Source organism: Macaca thibetana, chromosome 4 (genome assembly GCF_024542745.1).
Source record: "Macaca thibetana thibetana isolate TM-01 chromosome 4, ASM2454274v1, whole genome shotgun sequence".
Taxonomy (NCBI): Eukaryota; Metazoa; Chordata; class Mammalia; order Primates; family Cercopithecidae; genus Macaca; species Macaca thibetana.
In genome coordinates, this window is record NC_065581.1 from 152790292 (window position 1) to 152804734 (window position 14443).

Below are 14443 nucleotides of genomic sequence, written 5' to 3' on the forward strand. Positions count from 1 at the left end.
TGCCTCTATCATAAGGTAAGTTCCATTGTTTATCTCCATTTCGTAGAAGAAAAATCTAAGAAATTTGCTTTTGGATGTATCACTAGTAAGCAGAGCAAGTGGCACTACTAAGACTAGAATCCACCTTGGGCATGCTATAAAACCTAGACTTTTTATTTTGTTTATTAAAATATATTTTTCTCTTTCTCTCTTTTTTTTTTTTTTAGACAGAATCTTGCTCTGTTACCTAGGCTGGAGTGCAGTGGTACAATCTTGGCTCACTGCAGCCTCCGCCTCCCAGGTTCAAGCAATTCTCCTGCCTCAGCCTCCCAAGTAGCTGGGATGCAGGCACCTGCCACTGTCCCTGGTTAATTTTTTGTATTTTTAGTAGAGATGGGATTTCACCATGTTGGCCAGGCTGGTCTTGAACTCCTGACCTCAGGTGATCCGTCCACCTTGGCCTCCCAAAGTGCTAGGATTACAGGTCTGAGACACCACACATGGCCCTAAAATATCTTTTTCTATTACCCTCATGCCAAAAGGTAAACTTCAAACCTTTCCTCGGGTTTATTTTAAACATTTTCAAACCTATGGAAAAGCTGTAAAAGGAAAAGGAAACATTTTTATACCTCCCCTCAGATTTGTCAATTATTAAAATTTTATCACATCTGATTTTGTCTCTTTATATTTATACCTATACATATATATACATAGACACATAAACATACACACGTTTGTTTTACATGAGTGCACATATTTTATCCGACACCATCTAAAAGTTACCAGCAAACAATCAACATTACCCATCATGCCAAATACTTCAGATTGTATCTGCTAAGAACAAGGGCATTATCTTCTATAACCAAACACAATTATCACCAGGAAATATAAAATTAATATAATATCTATTATATGATCGATATTCAATTACCCTAATTGTCCCAGGAATGATCCAGGACTCCATCAAAGATCACACTGCATTTTGTTTTCCTGTCTCTTTAGTCTTCTTTAATTGAGGGCAGTTTCTCAACCTTCATTGCCTTTCATGGCACTGAGATTTTTTAAGAGTCTAGGCCGTAGTTTTGCCGAATTACACTCAATGTAGATTTGTCTCATTGGTCTTCAAATTAGATGCAGATCAAATATTTGAGGGAAAATAGCTCTATTCTTTTTAGCATTACATCAGAGATGTTTGTGCCCTCATTGATGATATTTTGATCACTTGACTAAGGCAACATCTGCCAGATGTCTACAATATCCATAAAAGTAGCTTTTTCCTTTTGTAATTAGTAATCTGGGGGTTAATATTTTGAGGCTATGTGAAAATACTTTCATTCATGATTTTAGCATATGGGATGATTCTTGCCTGAATCAAATTATTAGTACACAGGTTGCAAAATTGTAATTTTTCTATTATATTTATGCTATTCATTTCTTCCACATTTATATTTGGTATTCTTCTGCATAGATGGGCTTTTAGATTTGTTTTACTTTGATTTAGTTCCATCATAGACTCATCAAATTTATTCCTGTTATTATTTATTTTGATGTTCACGTTTTCCAAAATTTGGCCAATGGGAACCTGTTAAGCTAATTCTTGTGTTCTTTCGACATGTCCCTATCATTTTTTTTACACCAGTAGACTAAGACCTATCATTTTTGAGCAATTCATTTTTTCTGTACTCACCTTATACTTTCTTCAACTTTGCCCTAGAGTTGATCATTTCTCCACGTTCTTTTCACTGAGATATGGTATTAGAAACCAAAATCTGGCCATCTGATGAGCTTACCAACAAGGTTTGTTTTTGCTTTTAGATCCCTTTAATAGAGCTTTTGGTTTTTGTTTGTTTTTAATCACTGATACTCCTAATTCCCATCCAATACTACAGGATTCTTCCTCTTGTTCATCATTCCCACTGAAAGTGTACAAGGAATTCCTTTCAAAAATTAATTGAATTCCTTTTTATTTTATTCTCCGTGGCCATGTTATCTATTTAATGTCTAGTTAAGTTTATTTGTTTACATCTGTATCCCAATTTAGGGTTTTTCCCATTCTTATTAAGATCATTTTATACTATGTTATACCTCCTTTAAAACAGCCAAATAACTGAACTGATATAGTAAGTCTTTCAGTATTACTCTTTTTAAAAGATGTTTAAGTTTTATTTTGTTTTTAATTGACACATAATGATTGTGTGCATTTATAAGGTATGGTGTGATACTTCAATTACTATTTATTTTAACAAGTAATTTTGCTTCCTTAAAATGAAAATAATGTCCTCATTGACGTAGATATTTAATCAGATCAAGATGGAAAAGAAAAATCTGAAGAGCTCACTATAATCAATGAGGTAGTTTCTGTGTGTGTGTGTGTGTGTGTGTGTGTGTGTGTGTGTTGGCTTAAAGAATAAAATGGCAACAATTATGAAGGTTAAAACAAATCTTTGCAAGAGAGAAAAAAAGTTGGAGGGCAAAGAATTGTGTGCAAGGAACTTTCATTCAATTTACATTCAACATATATGAATCAACTCACAAACTTAGAAGAGCAAGAAATGTGACTTTCTTTTTTAACCAGATCTGATATGAGCTGATGTGCACCAGTATAGGCATAACAGATGTTAAATATTAAAATGTTCCATTATCAATCAAGCGCATTCCTCTCCACTATCACTGCCACCCTAAGCCCTACTCCACAAAGCCCCAGCCCTCTGAATGTCCCAGAAATTTAAGAGATGATGTCAGGCACAGCAGGCAGCTGCCAGGATTTTTCAGCCAACCTCTGTTCTGATTGGTTGGTAGGAGTGGTATACAGTTGCTAAATATTTAATATTACCCTTGCCTTTATTTAAATTTAATTTCAATTTTTAGTGCCCATTCCACTGAGTGGCAGAAACAATGTCAGTTACGCCAAGGTCCCCATCTGCTTTCCCAGGGGGGTTTACCTAAGTTCCTGAAAGCTTAAATAGGACAAAAGCACTGGATATGGGGATCTGAAGATGAGTGTGGCAGAATCTTGCCCTTGGTATTGTTTTCTGTCTATAGAGCAGCCACCAAGACACCCTCACAGCTGTTGGGGTCATTGGTTACTAGTTATTGATCTTGGAATTTCCCTACTACTGCCCCCTGTTTTTTGTTTTGTTTTGTTTTGTTTTGTTTTCTTTTTTTTTTTTTTTTTTTTTTCCTTTTGAGACGGAGTCTCGCTCTGTCACCCAGGCTGGAGTGTAGTGGCACGATCTCGGCTCACTGCAACCTCCGCCTCCCAGGTTCAAGCGATTCTCCTGCCTCAGCCTCCTGAGTAGCTGGGATTACAGGCTTCTGCCATCACGCCCGGCTAATTTTTTGAATTTTTAGTAGAGACGGGGTTTCACCGTGTTAGCCAGGATGGTCTCCATCTCCTGACCTCGTGATTCACCCGCCTCGGCCTTCCAAAGTGCTGGGATTACAGGCATAAGCCTCATCTCTTATTCCCAGCCCGTATGCAGGCTCTGAGGGGCTTCCCTGAACTGTTCTTGGGAACATGGAAGGCATCCTGCTGCTCCTACACAAGTGAGCTATGTGTAGAGCTCAAGGAGCTTGTGTCACCCCATTGGTCTACATCAGCACTGTCCAGTAGGAATATAAGGCAAGCCACCTGTGCAAGCCACAAACATTATTTAAAATTTCCTAATATGTGCGTTTAAAAAGTAAAATGAAGCTGCTGAAATTAATTTTAATAATGTGCTTTATTTAATCTGATATATCCTGATATCATTTCAACATGTAATCAGTATAAAAAATTATTAATGAGATAGCTTCCATTCTTTTTGTGCTAAGTCTTCAAAATCTGGGTATGTTACACCTGACAGCACAATTTGGACTAGGCACATTTCAAATACCCAAACCCCACACTTAAGTTTTGGATTAAAAAACATGCAAATATTGCTTCTGTTTTCACCCAGTGTTGGAATCAGGATTTCACTGGAGTCTTAGTTCCTTCCTTCGATAATAACTGATCTGCTGGTCTCTGCTCTTGCATTCTCCAAACCTGTGTGGAGTTTCTGTATCCTTGTTCTCAACCACTCCCAGACAAAGCTTACGTTTTAGAAGGAATGAGGCCCTTTCCCAAAAACCCTCTGGCCTCCTTTTTGTTATGCACTGTCTTTCTTCCCTGGAGTCATGCTATGCAGCAAAGGAGAAGAATATGAGATCAAAGGAAACAGGGCAAAAGCCCTCTGTTAATTCTGCAAAACATTTATTTAGTTCCTACTCTAAACCAGAATTCATTGAAATGTATCACAGCCTCTCCACCTAAGGAAATGATAGTGACCATAACAGGACACCCATGTTTGCCTGGGAAAGCCCCAGTGTATGTCTCTTTTCATGGCATAATTAGAAGCTCCCCCTTTCATTTTCAAAACTGTCTTGGTTTGGATAATAAATGATAGTCACCTAATTATAGTCTCTCAATAGTATTACATTATTCCTCATATAGTCCTATGAAATAAATAACATTATCTAAGTTTGTAAATAAGGACACTGAGCATCAGGAGGAATTAAGCACTTGGCCACAGTCACAGAGTCAATCCAGGGGCAGAGTTCATTCACTCTCCCTGGCATTAAAGCCCGTGTTCTTTCTCCTCCATTACGCATAGCAGTTTTGGTCATCCTAGGTTCTGCAGGGTCGGAAAAATGTTCTTTGGAGATTTTCCATCTCAATTCCAACTTTACTGCCGCTCAGCTGTCAGCTGGTTGAAAACTCAGGTCCTGAAATGTTAATAGTATGTCTACCCTGTCCCAAAAAGGTCTCCTAGGCCAAGCAAATGCGGTTTAATCGTTGACAAGACAACCATTAATAACTCTAAACTTTCGAGTGCCAGGTTCACTCAGGGAGAAAATTAAGAGATTTTTGATGACTTTACACCTCATTGGTCACTGAGGTTTGGAATGCAACAGTAGCAAGCTGCAGAACCTAGTAGGCCAATTAAATGAAGGAGCTATAAACTGCCGAGTGCCTAACCTCAGAGGTGCATGGAGCTCCTTCAAAAACAGGCATAATCAAGAGGTAGGAAAGGATCAGTGGGTGGGGGATTTATCAGAGATCTGCTACTTGAATAGACAGGAAGCAGTGGCCCTAAATAAGGGACTTAGTGAAACAAAGAATGCTTTTGCAGTTGGAGATGTAATAACAGGCATGGAAGAAACAGAAACAGAAAAAAAATCTTTAAAGAAGAATGCAGAAAAAAAATCTAGACAGTGAAAATTTTATAAAACAGAGAGAAATTTTAAAAGACTAAATGTAAGCTGGGCTTACAGGAGCTTAAATACAGCATCACCAGCTTCGATGATGGAATAAATGGGAAATACTGACCAGCAGTTCTCCACGCCTAATGAAGGCAAAGACAGAAGGAATGAAATTCAATTTAAGCAATTGATTAGGTTAGGTACAAGGAACACTTTCTCCATAATAAGGACCAGGCTGGATTTTAAACACCTCATAACCATTGAAGATCCTCCTGTTACATTTCAGAAAAGAGGGCAATGATTGACTTGGGTATACTTGGGCACCCGGAGCACTGTTATTCACTGTGGAGATCTGGACAGCACAAAAAGAAATGTTTATAAATATTATTACTACATGTGTGCTCCATTTCTTCCAATTATATTGAAAACAGCTGCTATCAAGGAACAAACATTTGGGCCGTTCTGGGGCTGTAATTTTCAATTCCAGAATGCACCAATAACTATGACATTTTTTAAACAGTGCTTTCAAAGGCTTAAATAAAATGTTTAAATTACAAGAGAGTTTTAACATGTTTACAAGTTCTAAGGAATTTTTTTAAAAAAAGAGAGAGAGGGTTTATCCGCCCACATTTTTCTTCTCATTCTGGCATCACCTTTGACCCTGGTTATGTTCCCTCAAGACAGGACTTAAAAACCTGAATTATGGGGAGACGCTCTCCCCACTCCAAACCTACATCTACACCCCTCCACCCCTGGAGCCCCATAAGTCTGCTAGGATTGAAATTTGCTTGCAATGATGTGCTGGTAAATCAAGTGGGCACTAGGGAGCTCAGATTTGTAGTGTTTGCTGGTTTTCATAGAGTAAATACTCCCACCATGGCCAATTTCAAGGACAGCTATGTTTAACAAACAGCTTGCAAAATTCCCGAAAACATCACAGCATGTTTTCATGAGTTTGTGTGGGGATATCTATCATATTACTGGCAAGAGAAATTTTGTGAATCCAGTTCTCTGCCCTACACAAGAAATATTCCAAACCTCTGAGCAGTCTTATATAAAAACAACAATAAAAATAACAGCTGCCTCTTGCTAATCACTCTTTATGTGCCAAGATTTGCAGTTCCTTATAATAACATTATTGATCCTCTATGAAGAACCTTATGAAGCCATTACCATTATGTCCGGGAACAAAGCTTGGAGGCTAATAACCTGAGCAAGGTCACAGATATTGGAAGTTTATAGAAGCAAAATTCAAACCCAGGTCTATCTACAAATTCCAGGCTTCACCTCTACCTTATCCTGCTTTCTTTTCAGTGAATCCAGTTATCCCGATGGTCTTTCAAAAGCTCCACTCATCTCTCTTCAGTAATCTCCTGCCACTTTTCTTTATCTTCATTTTGGCCCCTCCTTATCTCTTATTCCTTACAAAGGAATTATTTGCCAGTGGAGGGCAGGGCTGTGTCCCAGGCATCTTTATATACCAACAGTGTCCTGTAACTGCCCTGTTAATGTTCCTGCATAAATAAATCAGTTAATTAATGGATTCAAAAAGAATCCAGGTCAGCTTTATTCCTTTGTTTAGACTGCTCAGCATGTCACATTCCCTGGGCATCAAAGCCTCAGGAGTAAGGATAGAGCTGGTAATAAGAAGATGCAGTGGAACCTTACGTTCAAGTTTATGAAACACTACTATCACCTCCATTGGATTTAGATTTTGTTTTTGTTTTTTTGGGAAAAAAAAAAAAAAGCTAAAAGACTAAAGTCAGTATATCTCCAATTGACTGGTGACTTAGGTTTGTTGTTGCCTATGTTTACATCTCACATAGTCTTTAAAATGCAAAAATTTTAAATGGTCATTTCATTGCTTTCCTGTCTCCTGAATGATTGAGTATCACCTCTCCAGACTGTAGGCTATAACCAGTCACCCTGACTCCCAGCTCTTTGACCTATAAAGTAGACTCATAAAAATTACAGCCTGGAAAGCAACATCTGGGGCAGCCCATGGACAAGGCTGATAAATCATTTTATGTATTCATAAAAACTTAAGAGGGATTTTGAATGAATAATAATAATCACACTTCAAAAGTATCTCAGCAAGTACTTTTTAAAATGAGGCACATTGGGGTTTTTAAGTAGCAGTGTCTAATAGAGCATTTCTAAGTGTTTGGCTTCTTTTCATAATGTGTAAATTAGTTAGGCAAGTCAGCCTGCACTTTGAAGGCCTGTGACACATGTCAGATCCAAGAGACGTTAAATTTGATGTTGGTTAGATGTGGAAATCTGACTAATTTCACTTTTTCCACAGATACTTGGGCAATAGGTGATCATTTCCTTTGCAGTATAAGCTCCAGTTCTCCATTTGATGACCCCAGTGCCCAAGGTAAGAGTTTTATGAGTATGTCAATTTGGTATTTTTGTGGCATACCTCGGAATAACTGCTAAATTAAACAAGGAGATACTCTTTCCACATATGCCATTCTTTCAGTATATGGCACAGAATTATTTTAGCAGTCTTTTCTTTGCTAAAAAGACAAATTTTTCTTTGCTTCTCTGAACAAATCAAAGTACCTTGCACAATGAAGGCCCTCAGCAATATTATCTAATTGACGTATTGAACTTTAGTTCTGATAAGACAGCTTGAGGGGGAGATGGAGGTTCAGATTTTATTAGCTTAGAATATCTTTTCTGCCAATGATGACTTGACCATATCATCTTTAAATACAAATGATTGTTCATTATTCTGTAGCTTAGAACTCATGCAGTATCTGGATGTTTCTTTTCTGTCCTCTTAGATATATTAAAACAAAATTCTTTCCTTTTAAGAAATTTACAAAATTATGGCTCTCTGATGTAAGTATTCTTAGACAATACATATCACATATCTCATTTCAAATAGCTTGTGATTTAGAATCCTACCCAGTTTTCTACTCTTAGAGTGAAGAACAATTTTGAATGTATAATGATATACTATTCTTTATTAGAGTTCTTTATTCATTCTTTCCATTAATTTCATAGCCATAAAATGTCAGCATTTTTTCAATTGTTAGAAAAATTTACAGAAGAAAAAAAATTGTACTTGAGTCTCTTGTTCTTCCTAGAGTATTATTTATGAGGCATTTATTTCCCAAAAGAAGCTGGGATTTTCCGTACTTCAACTGGATACAATCTAAGATGTTTTCTAAGTAGCAATGTCACACTTTACCATGATTGTAAATTACATTTATGTTTTTATAAAGTTAGATTCATACTCACGCAAACAAAACAGCTTAAAACCCATTTTCCCTTTTTGAGATTTTCTTTTCTCAGTATGAGGGAGGATAAGTTGATTGTGAAAGTGGTGTGGAAGTCACTTCACAGTCTAGTAAGAATGAAATTAGTTGCCGGGTTGACGCTTGTGGCAGGCAAAGTACTGATCTCCCAAAGATGTCCACATCCTAATATTGGGAACAGTGAACATTAGGTTACAAGGCAATGGGGTATTAAGATCACAGATGATCACATGCAATGACACACATAGGCTCAAAATAAAGAGATGAAGAAAAATTTACCAAGCAAATGGAAAACAGAAAAAAAGCAGGGACTGCATTCCTAGTTTCAGACAAAACAGATTTTAAGCCAACAAAGATCAAAAACAAAAAAGAAGAGTATTACATAGTGGTAATAGGTTCAATTCAATAAAAAGATCTAACTATCCTGAATATATATGCACCTAACACAGGAGCACCAAGATTCATAAAACAAGTTCTTAGAGATCTTCAAAAGACTTAGACTCCCACACAATAATAGTGGGATACTTTAACACCTCAGTGACAATGTTAAACAGATCATTGAGACAGAAAATTAACAAAGATATTCAGGACCTGAACTCAGCTCTGAATCAAATGGACCCGGTAGATGTCAATAGAACTCTCCACTCAAAACAACAGAATATACATTCTTCTCATCGCCACATGGCACTTACTCTAAAATCAATCACACAATCAGAAGTAAAACACATCTCAGCCAATCCAAAAGAACTGAAATCGTAACAAGCAGTATCTCAGATCACAGTGGAATGAAATTAGAACTCAAGACAAGAAATTCACTCAAAACCATATAATGACGTGGAAATTTTAAAACCTGCTCTGGAATGACTTTTGGGTAAATAATGAAATTAAGGCAGAAATCAAGAAGTTCTTTGAAACTAATGATAACAAAAATACAATGTACTAGAATCTCTGGGACACAGCTAAGGCAGCATTAAGAGGGAAATTTATAGCACTAAATGCCCTTCTCAAAAAGCCAGAAAGATCTGAAGTTAGTAACCTAACATTACAACTAAAAGAACTAGAGAACCAAGATAAAACAAATTCCAAAGCTAGCAGAAGACAAGAAATAACCAAGATCAGAGCTGAACTGAAGGAAATAGAGACACAAAAAAAATTCAAAATATCAAAGAATCCAGGAGCTGGTTTATTGAAAAATAATAATAATAAAATAAATAGACTTCTGGCTAGACTAACAAAGAAGAAAAGAGAGAAGTTTCAAATAAATACGACCAGAAATGATAAGAGGGATATCACCCCTGATCCCACAGAAATACAAACAACCATTAGAATATTATAAACACTTCTATGCACATAAACTAGAAAGTCTAGAAAAAATGGATAAATTCCTGGACATGCACACCCTCCCAAGACTAAACCAGGAAGAAATTGAATCTCTGAACAGACCAATAATGAGTTCTGAAATTGAGGCAGTAATAAATAGCCTACCAACTGAAAAAAGTCCAGGACCAGACAAATTCACAGCTTCATTCTACCAGTTGTACAAAGAACAGTTGGCACCATTTTTACTGAAACCATTCCAAAAACTTGAGAAGGAGGAATTCCTCCCTAACTCATTCTATGAAGCCAGCATCATCCTGATATCAAAGCCTGGCAGAGATTCAACAAAAAAAGAAAACTTCAAGCAAATATCTTTGATGAACATCAATGCAAGATTCCTCAACAAAATGCTGGCAAACCAAATCCAGCAGCATATCAAAAAGTTTATCTACCACAATCAAGTAAGCTTCATCCCCAGATGCAAGGTTGGTTCAACATAAGCAAATAAATAAATATGATTCATCAAATACCCAACTAAAGACGAAAATCACATGATTAACTCAATAGATGAAAAAAAAAGGCTTTCAATAAAATCTAACATCACTTCATGTTAAAAACTCTCAATAAATTAGGTGTTGAAGGAACATACCTCAAAATAATAAGAGCCATCTATAAAAAACCCACAGTCAATATCATACTGAAAGAGCAAAAGCTGGAAGCATTCCCCTTGAAAACCAGCACAAGACAAGGATATGCTTTCTTACCATTCCTATTCAACGTATATTATTGGAATTTCTGGCCAGAGCAATCAGGCAAGAGAAAGAAATAAAGAGTATTCAAACAGGATGAGAAGGAGTGAAACTGTGACTGTTTGAAGATGACACGACCCTATACATAGAAAACCCCATTGTCTCAGCCCAAAAGCTTCTTCAGAATCAATTTCAGCAAAGTCTCAGAAGACATAATCAATGTGCCAAAGTCTCTAGCATATCTATACACCAACAAGAGTCAAGACCCAAATCAAAAACAAAATCCCATTCATGACTGCCACAAAAAGAATAAAATACCTAGGAGTACAATTTAAAAAGGGAAGTGAAAGATATCTACAAGGAGAACTGGAAACCACTGCTCAAAAAAATCAGAGATGATACAACCAAATGGAAAAACATTCCATGCTTATGGATAGGAAGAATCAATATTGTTAAAATGGTCATACTGCCCAAAGCAATTTATACATTCAACACTATTTCCATTAAACTAACATTGACACTCTTCACAGAACTAGAGAAAACTATTTTAAAATTCATATGGAACCAAAAAGAGCTCATATAGACAAAATGATCCTAAGCAAAAAGAACAAAGCTGGAGGCATCATAATATCTGACTTCAAACTATACTACAGGCTACAGTAACCAAAACAACATGGTTTTGGTTACTAAACAGACACACAGACCAATGGAACAGATTAGAGAACCCAAAAATAAGATCACACATCTACAACTATCTGATCTTCAACAAACCTGACAAAAAAAAGCAATGGGGAAAAGATTCCCTATTCAATAAATGGTGCTGGGATAACTCACTACCTGTATGTAGAAGATTAAAACTGGACCGCTTCCTTACACCATATACAAAAATTAACTCGAGGTGGATTAAAGACTTAAATGTAAAATCCAAAACTACAACAACCTTGGAAGACAACCAAGGCGATACCATTCAGGTCATGGACATGGGAAAAGATTTCATGACCAAAGACACCACAAGCAATTGTAACAAAAGGAAAACCTTGACAAATGGCATCTAATTAAACTAAAGAGCTTCTGCACAGCAAAGGAAACTATCAACAGAGTAAACAGACAACCTACAGAATCGGAGACAATTTTTGCAAACTATGCATCTGACAAAGGTCTAATACCAAGTACTTATAAGGAACTTAAAAATTTTTACAAGAAAAAAATCAACCCCATTGAAAAGTGGGCAAAGGACATGAACAGATGCTTTTCAAATGAAGACATACATGTGGTCAAAAAACATATACAAAAAAGCTCAACATTGCTGATCATTAGAGAAATGCAAATCAAAATCACAAGATACCATCTCACACCATTCAGAACGGCTACTATTAAAAAGTCAAAAATAGGTTGTGGAGAAGAAAGAATGCTTATATACTGTTGGTGGGGGAGTGTTAATTAGTTCAACCATTGTGGGATAGTGTGGCAATTCCTCAAAGACCTAAAGTCATAAACACCATTCGACCTAGCAATCCTATTACTGGATATGTACCCAAAGGAATATAAACCATTCTATTATATAAACACATGTACACATATGTTCATTGCAGCACTCTTCACAACAGCAAAGACATGGAATCAACCCAAATGCCCATCAGTAGTAGACTGGGTAAAAAAAACATGGTACATGTATTCCATACATCATGGAATACTATGCAACCATAAAAAATGAATGAGATTATGTCCTTTATAGGGACATGGATGCAGCTGGAGGCCATTATCCTTAGCAAACTAGCACAGGAACATAAAACCAGATACCACATGTTCTCACTTATAAGTGGAAGCTAAATGATAAGAACTCATGGACACATAGAGGGGAACAACACACACTTGGGCCTATCAGAGAGTGGAGGGTAGGATGAGAGAGAGGATCAGGAAAAATAACTAATGGATACTAGGCTTAATATCTTCATGACAAAATAATTGGTAAAATAAACCCCCTATGACACATGTTTACCTATGTAACAAACCTGCACATCCTGAACATGTACCCTGAACTTAAAAAAAAAAGATTGCATATCGGAGGAACCCACCCCCGATAATTCACTGTTATTTCACATAGGTTCTTTTCTATTTCCCTAAGTGTCAGTCGGTCTGATAAATAAAAGGAAAGAGTACAAAAGAGAGAAATTTTAAAGCTAGGTATCCAGGGGAGACATCACATGTCAGTAGGTTCCGTGATGCCCCCTGAGCCGTAAAACCAGCAAGTTTTTATTAGCAATTTTCAAAGGGGAGGGAGTGTATGAATAGGATGTAGGTCACAGAGATCACATGCTTTAAGGGCAACAAAAGATCACAAGGCAGAAGGTCAGGGTGAGATCACAAGGTCAGGGCAAAACTAGAATCACTAATGAACTTCTATGTCCCGCTGTGCATGCATTGTCATCTTAACAGGGTTCAAGAGCAGAGAACTGGTCTGACTAGAATTCGTCAGGCTGGAATTTCCTAATCCTAGCAAGCCTGGGGGAACTGCAGGAGACTAGGGTGTGTTTCATCCCTATCTACATCTGCATAAGGCAGATACTCCCAGGGTGGCCATTTTAGAGGCCCTGCCCTGGGAATGCATTGTTTTCCCAGGGCTGTTAATTATTAATATTCCTTACTGGGGAAAGAATTCAGTGATATTTCTCTTACCCGTTTTTGATAATAAGAGAAATATGGCTCTATCCTGCCCAGCCCACAGGCAGTCAAACTCTAAGGTTTTCTCCCTTGTTCCCTGAAAATCGCTGTTAGCTGTTCTTAAGGTGCCCAGATTTCATATTGTTCAAACACACATGCTCTACAAACAATTTGTGCAGTTAACACAATCCTCACAGGGTCCTGAGGCAACATACATCTTCTGCTTATGAAGATGACAGGATTAAGAGATTAAAGTAAAGACAGGCATAGGAAATTATAAGAGTATTGATTGAGGAAGTGATAAATGTCCATGAAATCTTCACAATTTATGTTCAGAGATTACAGTAAAGGCAGGCATAAGAAATTATAAGAGTATTAATTTGGGGAACTAATAAATGTCCATGAAATCTTCACAATTTATGTTCTTCTGCCATGGCTTCAGCTGGTCCCTCTGTTCGGGGTCCCTGACTTCCTGCAACAATTGCAGATGGAATTAAGGTTGCTAATCAGCTGACCTTAAAATAGAGAGAGTATCCTGAATTATCTCAGGATGACGCAACCATGAGAGTCCTTAACAGCAAAAAAGGGAAGCCAAGGAGGAGAGTCAGAGAAAGAAATGTAATTAAAAATATAAAGTCAGAGAAATGCTAAATGGCTGGTTTTAGAGGAGGAAAAGATCACAAGTCCAGGAACATAGGTGGTCTCTCAAAGCTGGAAAAGGAAAGAAAATGACTGTCTCCTAAGGTGTCCAGAAAGAAACACAGCCCTGACGAGGCCTTGATTTTAGCCCAGTGAGACATGTGCTGGACTTCTGACCTCCAGAACTAATAAACTGTTGTTTTAAGTAACTGAATTTGTGATAATTTGTTGCAGCAGCCATGGAAAACCTACGTTTACTACATTGCTAAATGAATAGAAAAAGCCCACCCTCCAGAGCATAAAGGAGAATTCAATTAGAGCAGGGATTGCCAAGACCAAATCGCTAAACATAGCTGCTTATGACAAGTACTGAGATTGATCAAATGAGCCAGCTCTGGAGATTGGTTGCTCAACAATGTGATGTACTTGACACTACTGAACTTTACATTTAAAAACTGTTAAGATGGTAGATGTTATGTTATGTATATTTTATCACAATTATAAAAACCCAAACAAACCAACAAAAATTTAAAAAGTCAAGCTCAGAAAAGTTTCACATGCCCCTGAATACTATAGATCTAGGGTTATTACTTCACAAGGGGAAAGTCT